The 6,411-nt window shown below is 33.2% G+C and overlaps 1 long non-coding RNA gene across 1 annotated transcript in view; it reads right to left on the bottom strand.

Moving 5' to 3' along the window:
* The window catches only part of LOC109377727 (uncharacterized), a 167,198-nt gene that overhangs the window by 38,903 nt on the left and 121,884 nt on the right, over window positions 1-6,411 (bottom strand). The window contains exon 2 of the long non-coding RNA XR_002122921.1: window positions 2,622-2,669. This is a non-coding gene — a long non-coding RNA (uncharacterized LOC109377727). The remainder of the gene's footprint in view (window positions 1-2,621; window positions 2,670-6,411) is intronic.

Raw genomic sequence — 6,411 nt, 5'->3', positions numbered from 1 at the left:
ATATCATGCTTATCTATTACAATTCCATTGAATCTGTTCCTGCTCTCTACTCCATGTCCCGAGACTATATGTATATATAATTATAGTTGACATACTATATTATTCAAAAAGTACCATTCTTGATGGGACCAATGTCTAGAAAAATAAGTAGCAGGCCACAGGTAATATGTTTCACATTTTAAACCCCCACTTTCTAAAAATATATTTATAGCACTATATGAAGACTGCTTCAGATTCCAAAAGCAGAAAAAAACATTGCCTCTGAGAATCAAATTCTAAGAAATTCAAAGCCTACCATTATAGTCTTTGTACTGTCTTTATATTTCCAATAAACATAATTAAGCTCAAATCTAAATTTAGAAAGTGTACCTTCTTTTAGGTTTATAAACTAAAACTCTACATTTCCTTGATGATATTTATGAGCAATCAAGCCACTCAATCAGAAGTATCACATTCTTTGTGCTTCCCTTATTCTATGCTGTAATAATTTGTTTATGTATTTGAAGCTGTCATTTTCTCTTTACCAGATCCCGAGTATCTTGAAAAGAGAAGCCATTTCTACTAAAAGTATTGTGGTAGGCCCAGAATTTAGCACTGGATTTAGCTACTGAATTTACTGAATGAAAATACTTAGTAAAATGTAAGAAGTTTATAATTCTATAGTACACATAATTTCATCCTGTATTTTTTCTGATATGAGGAAAAATTGTTAGAGTATTATAAAAATATTATAGTATTGTATGCCAGCATTACCAAAAGGCATCACTCCAAATGCAGTGCATATAACCTAGTCAGAGCTCCCCTTCTCTCTTCTCTCCCTGTTTATTATCTAATTCACATGTTCATTACACTGTGAATGAATGTTAGGATTCTGAAATAAAACTAATTTTAAATTGCATTTTACCTGAAGCATTGTTAACAGAATAATGATAATGTCCAATGAAAGAAATGCTTGAGTGCTTAAAATAAGGGAAGTAACATGGTCAGTATTTAAAACAAATGTTTTCCAGAGTTGAGTTTAAAGTAATTTGCATGAATTAAGAAAAATTAGCATATTGTTAAACAAAGAAATAGACAAAATCCCAAACAAACAAAATTTTGACATAATTTAATTAGGCATTGAAGGCAAGACTTTTATGCAGCTTACATTATCTCACATATACCCAAGCTTACATGGCTATACAAGCATTTTATTTTAGAAATATTCAACTGAAAGTGGTGTTTAAAATATTAGCCCCACATGCTTTTATTTATACTAATTCTTTCATAAAAAACCACCCACTCTAAAATCTTTAATAGATAAAACAGTTAATGGAATTAGTACCCAATCTTCACCATTTTTTTTTCATTTAACTTTTTATTTCCTATAGGGTATATGAATGTGTGCCCCCCTCAATATTCCCAATGCAAAATAGAGAAACCACATTCATTCTGTTCTCTGACAAACGTTTTGTAGTTTTTCCTTTTTTCTATAATAATAAACTTAACACCATCTCTGTTCTTCCTTTTCCTTTATTCCTTTTCCCTAATCTATCACGAAGAACTGTCATATTTGCTTGCTTTCATGTCTTCTGCAATAGCATGCCTCCCTATTTCCACTGCTTCTATCAGGACTAGGCCATCATTTCATGCTTTGACAGGACAAGATAATTTTCAATGATCCCTCCTACTTCTAGTATTTGATTGTTAATTTTTTAAAACTGATAATGCTGACCAGATTGTAGATTCTTGTACTCAACTACAACAGTAAAAATACAGCTTAGGAGTTTGCAGGTACAGGGCACTGGAGATGACCTAGAACAACCACTTGATGTTACTCACCAAAGTGTGTTGACAACCTTGGTCTATTCTGGTCATACAATTTTTACTACATTTTCCTTAAATGCTCTGCATTTCAATTTGACACTCTAGAATAGTGCACATCTACTTTATCGTTCATGCTTTATTAGTGGTCTTCATATCTCAAAATATCCCCTTCTCATTATCTTAGTTAGGCTTTAGCTGGTAACTATGCCACTTACCAGCTACACAACTTGAGACAAGCCTCAGGTTTCTCAGTGTAAAATGAGATTAATAATAAAAACAATAAAATTACTTTTGCTTCATAAAATTGTAAGGACTGTATTACAAAAAGCATGTATATATAAAGCGTTCAGTAAAGCACCATTAAGTAAATCGTATTGTTATTGCTATTGATATTATTATTATTATTAATTCCATGCCATGTCCCTGTCACACCAGCCCACATTTCATAACTCATTCCAGCCTCTGTTAACTCAGCATATTGAGCACTACATTATTCAATATTAATTTTGCTCTAATTGCTTTGTATGTTTACACAGTGAGATACTTGTATGTATATTTTCAGAGAGGGAACTGATAGGATATTTAATGGGTAATCACTGGGTTATCATATGTTTTTGATATTTTTTAAAATTGAGAAATATTATTAAAAGATAAAATGGAACCAATATCATTCAGTGTGCATCATGGACCATAAAATAGTAATTAGAAATATGTTTGAATATTGTATGGCACACAGTATTGCCATATATTTTTATTCCTTAAAACTATAAAACACACACACATATACACACTCATACCCCAAATAAAGAGCTTACCTTAAGATTGCTCTGAATTCAGCTTCAGAAATGACCCAAAGTGGATATCTACAAATAAATAATTATGAAATTATAGTCAGTTAACTTGAAAATAAAGATGTTTTTACTTTTAGCAATGATTTAAAACTTTTTTCTACAATAAATTTGTTTCATTTTAATCCACTAGAATTTTTATTTGTTGCTTTGAACATTACAGTAAAGTTTTGGCATATTTGTAAAATGCATTAATAAAAATCAGTAAATACTTTTAAGCTAAAGGGTTTGACTTTTATTTTTATGGCTTACAAAATCTATTGATATCTTCTATCCCAAATATCATCTTATGCAGCATTATTGAATTGTATTTACAATTAACATTTAAAATAAAAGTTTAATAGTAATGTTGCTGAACTTGCACCATTTTATGATGCTGAACACTAAACTGTAATTTATTTTAGAGGAGCATGTGTATACACCATACATACATTCTATGTGTACATGTGTGTCTATCCCATATGTGTGTCCACATATTGATATATGTATAGCATGATAATACACACACTCACACACATGCACATATGCACATACAGTTAAATTTAAGAAAAAAGCCAGGTAGATGTAAAACATTTGGTACAGGGAATCAAATATTTGGGTGCAATCGAATGGATCAAATTCAAGTGTTTGGATAAACTTATATTTCAGTGATGTTAACTAAAATAACAGCAACNAAAGAGTAATTTTATTTGTCTATAGTAAGCTTTTAGGTACCTATTTCCCTGGGGAAAGGTTATAATAGGACCTTTCATAACTTGATAAGTTATGGCTCAGCCCTCCAAGAGCAAGTCACTGAGTAAATTTTCCAAGAGGTCACTTGGGGTCAAAGATGAATCCTTTTGTGATTTCATGTTAGTGGAACCTCTTTGAAGGACTTGTGTTCCTGTTTGAGGCTGTTGGCAGGAAAGGATACCAGGAGTCTCAAAGAGGGTCAAGTCGCCTTGAGGAAAGGGAGAGCGCGGGCAGTAACTCACGCTCAGTACCGTGGTTTGGAGGTTCCTGAGAAAGCCTGAGGCCTGCAGCCTTTTCTGTCCTGGCCATTATGTGATGGTGGACATTTTAGGAACAGTGGCTGAGCTGCTTCTAGATAACAGTATGCAAAATCACCAGTTGGAATGTGATGGGGAGCCAATTTTCCACGGCAACTCCATATCTAGTGACACAAAGCAATGGATGGGCTTCCCAGTTTTCGCTGTGTTTGGGATTTGGAGGCAAGGTGGGAAGTCCTTTGAGAATCTTGGGCAAAGGGAGTGGGGTTGGAGAGGACCTCAAGAGAGAGATATTGAACTTCCTGCTATTATGAGCATGCCAAGTTTAGAGTAGAGCAAAAAAAAAAAAATTAAAGAGTTATAACTGCATACGAATTCCAGTTGTTTTTATTTTTTTATGGTGAGATGAAACTCAGAGAAGATATTTACCGTGCTTAAAAAGTCACAGATGGTAATTCAAACCAATTGTGTTTGACACTTATATTCGATCCTCTACAAAAGAGATGTCACAAGACTTTATATATATTTCAGATAAAATTATACATCTAGCAAAACTTAGCAAATTATTATTCACTAATAGTTAGTAAAATGTCTTCTCAAACTGCAGATGAATGCCATTGTGCAATTCTGGGAAAAATTAAAGCTTATGTTTGCTTTCTTAAAAGTTCACAGTCACTTTATTTTATTCTTCATTGAATCTAAGGCACTAAATCCCCTGTGCCTTTTTAGATTTCCTTTGATTAAATAAGGAATTCTTGTTTTGATAAAATGGAATAGAGTCATGAGGTTTTCTGACATTAGTCATACTCAAAAAATAAAAACACAGCTTTTAATATCTATCTATAATTCATTCTAATATAACTAATGAGGAACTCAAGTCAATAAATATTCAATATAATGCGACTGTGCAAGGGAAATAACAACAAGGAGAGTCTGCCAAAATTTTCTATAATAAATAGCCTTTAATGACACTGAAAAATAATAGGGCTAGAACAATTTTCCCAGTGTTCCTGAAAGCACCAAGCAGAATAGCAAAACCACATTTAGTGCTAAACAAATTCCTTTTGCTTGGTGAGAGCTGCCAAGTCCTGAGTAAACTGTAGCATTTAGGAAAGTCCATGGAATTGTTGAAAATCTTGTCTAATGGAGTGAATCCTTATGACAACCATGGAAGACCCACAGAGTTCTTGAGAATTTTATACAGGCAGAGACACTGCCAATTTGGACTGAAGGAGTCAGAAAGTATGATGGGAGATGGTCTCAACCTGCCACTGTTGGCTTTACAAGTTAAAAAGGACCCCAATGCCAAGGCATATGACAGCATCCGGAAGCTGGGGGAAACCCTCAATTTAGAGCCAGCAACAAAACAAGAAGCTCAGTCCTACGACCGCAAGGTACTGAATTCTGCCAACAACCCAAATGAACAAGAAATTGATTCAATTCTCCCCTAGAGCCTCCAGAATTAAATGCATCCTGCCTACACTTTGATTTTAATCTGGTAACATTTGTACTGGATGTCTGACCTATAGAACTATTAGACGATAAATCTGTGGTGTTTTATGACATTGTGTGGTAATTTGTTATGGCAACAAGAGAAAATTAATACAACAGTAACCATACTGATTTTTTTCTGAATCTGATCATTCCAATATAATATATCTTTGTAAGACTATATCTTCTGTCATTTTTTTTCCAGCCTTCTCTCAAATCTATTTTATTCTTTATGTTTGGTAATTTTTAAATTGTTTACTAATTTCTTAAGAAATTTATCTTGGAAACATTGAATTTGGGTTTATACTGCAAACAATTTCCTTTGCTTTTATTCACTGACTGTGAATCTGGGCCTACTTACATTATTGGTTGAAGTTTGTTGGACCACACAGATAAATTCTGTCACCAAACCTCAGTGGAGGCTGTCTAATAGTTNATTTGCTACTGGGTTATATAATGGCAATTCGCTGTTATGTTTAACTTTCATTTTTCCTTGTCTGCTTTGCACTCTGTAGAAAAAGATTTAGGCTACCACTTTCATTTTATAAAACCTAGAACTACAGTTCTGATACCAAATCTAACAAAGCACAAAAAAGGAAAAACTAGAAGTGGTCATAGGTGATAAATAATAAATAAAACCTTAACAAATCAAGTTCCACATGGATTCAAAGAATGCTCTTTTGGGTAAAAGGCTAGTTTGATGTTAAGAAATCTACAGATTTATTATAACACTCTGGCAAAGAGAAGTTTAATGTGGATGTGGAGAGGAGAGAACGCGTAGGTTGAATACTGCAGGGCATGCAGACACTAGACTCGCTAGACTGATGAAGTGCATGCTATTAACAATGGCCCCAAGCAGCACTCAAGTGTGAACTTCAGCGAAATAACAGGCTTACATAAGTCATAGGTCTCTGGTGATATTTCAAGATTAGATGGATCAAGGAATGTTAAAGTAGCAAATATCAACGGTGTAAAATTAAAAAGTAAGAACCTCATGAATGTGCATAGCATATTTTCTAGCAAAATATACATTAATATGGAAATATTACAAAGATGTTAGCAAAACAATAATTTTTAAGGAGAATTTTAGACAAAAACTTATGTAACCATGAGAAATGGCCAAATGACTCATATAATTTTTAAACACTCCATGTCACATATTCTCTAAATATTTAGAGAATATGTGACATGGAGTGTTTCAAAATTAAACACAATATAAGAGGAAGTGAAAATAGGATATTAATATATATCCTATGTGTGTGTGTGTGTGTGTGTGT

This window comes from Hipposideros armiger, unplaced genomic scaffold (assembly GCF_001890085.2).
Source record: "Hipposideros armiger isolate ML-2016 unplaced genomic scaffold, ASM189008v1 scaffold_1528, whole genome shotgun sequence".
Taxonomy (NCBI): Eukaryota; Metazoa; Chordata; class Mammalia; order Chiroptera; family Hipposideridae; genus Hipposideros; species Hipposideros armiger.
The sequence above is the reverse complement of the archived record's forward strand: the minus strand, read 5'-3'. Positions and strand labels throughout refer to the sequence as shown.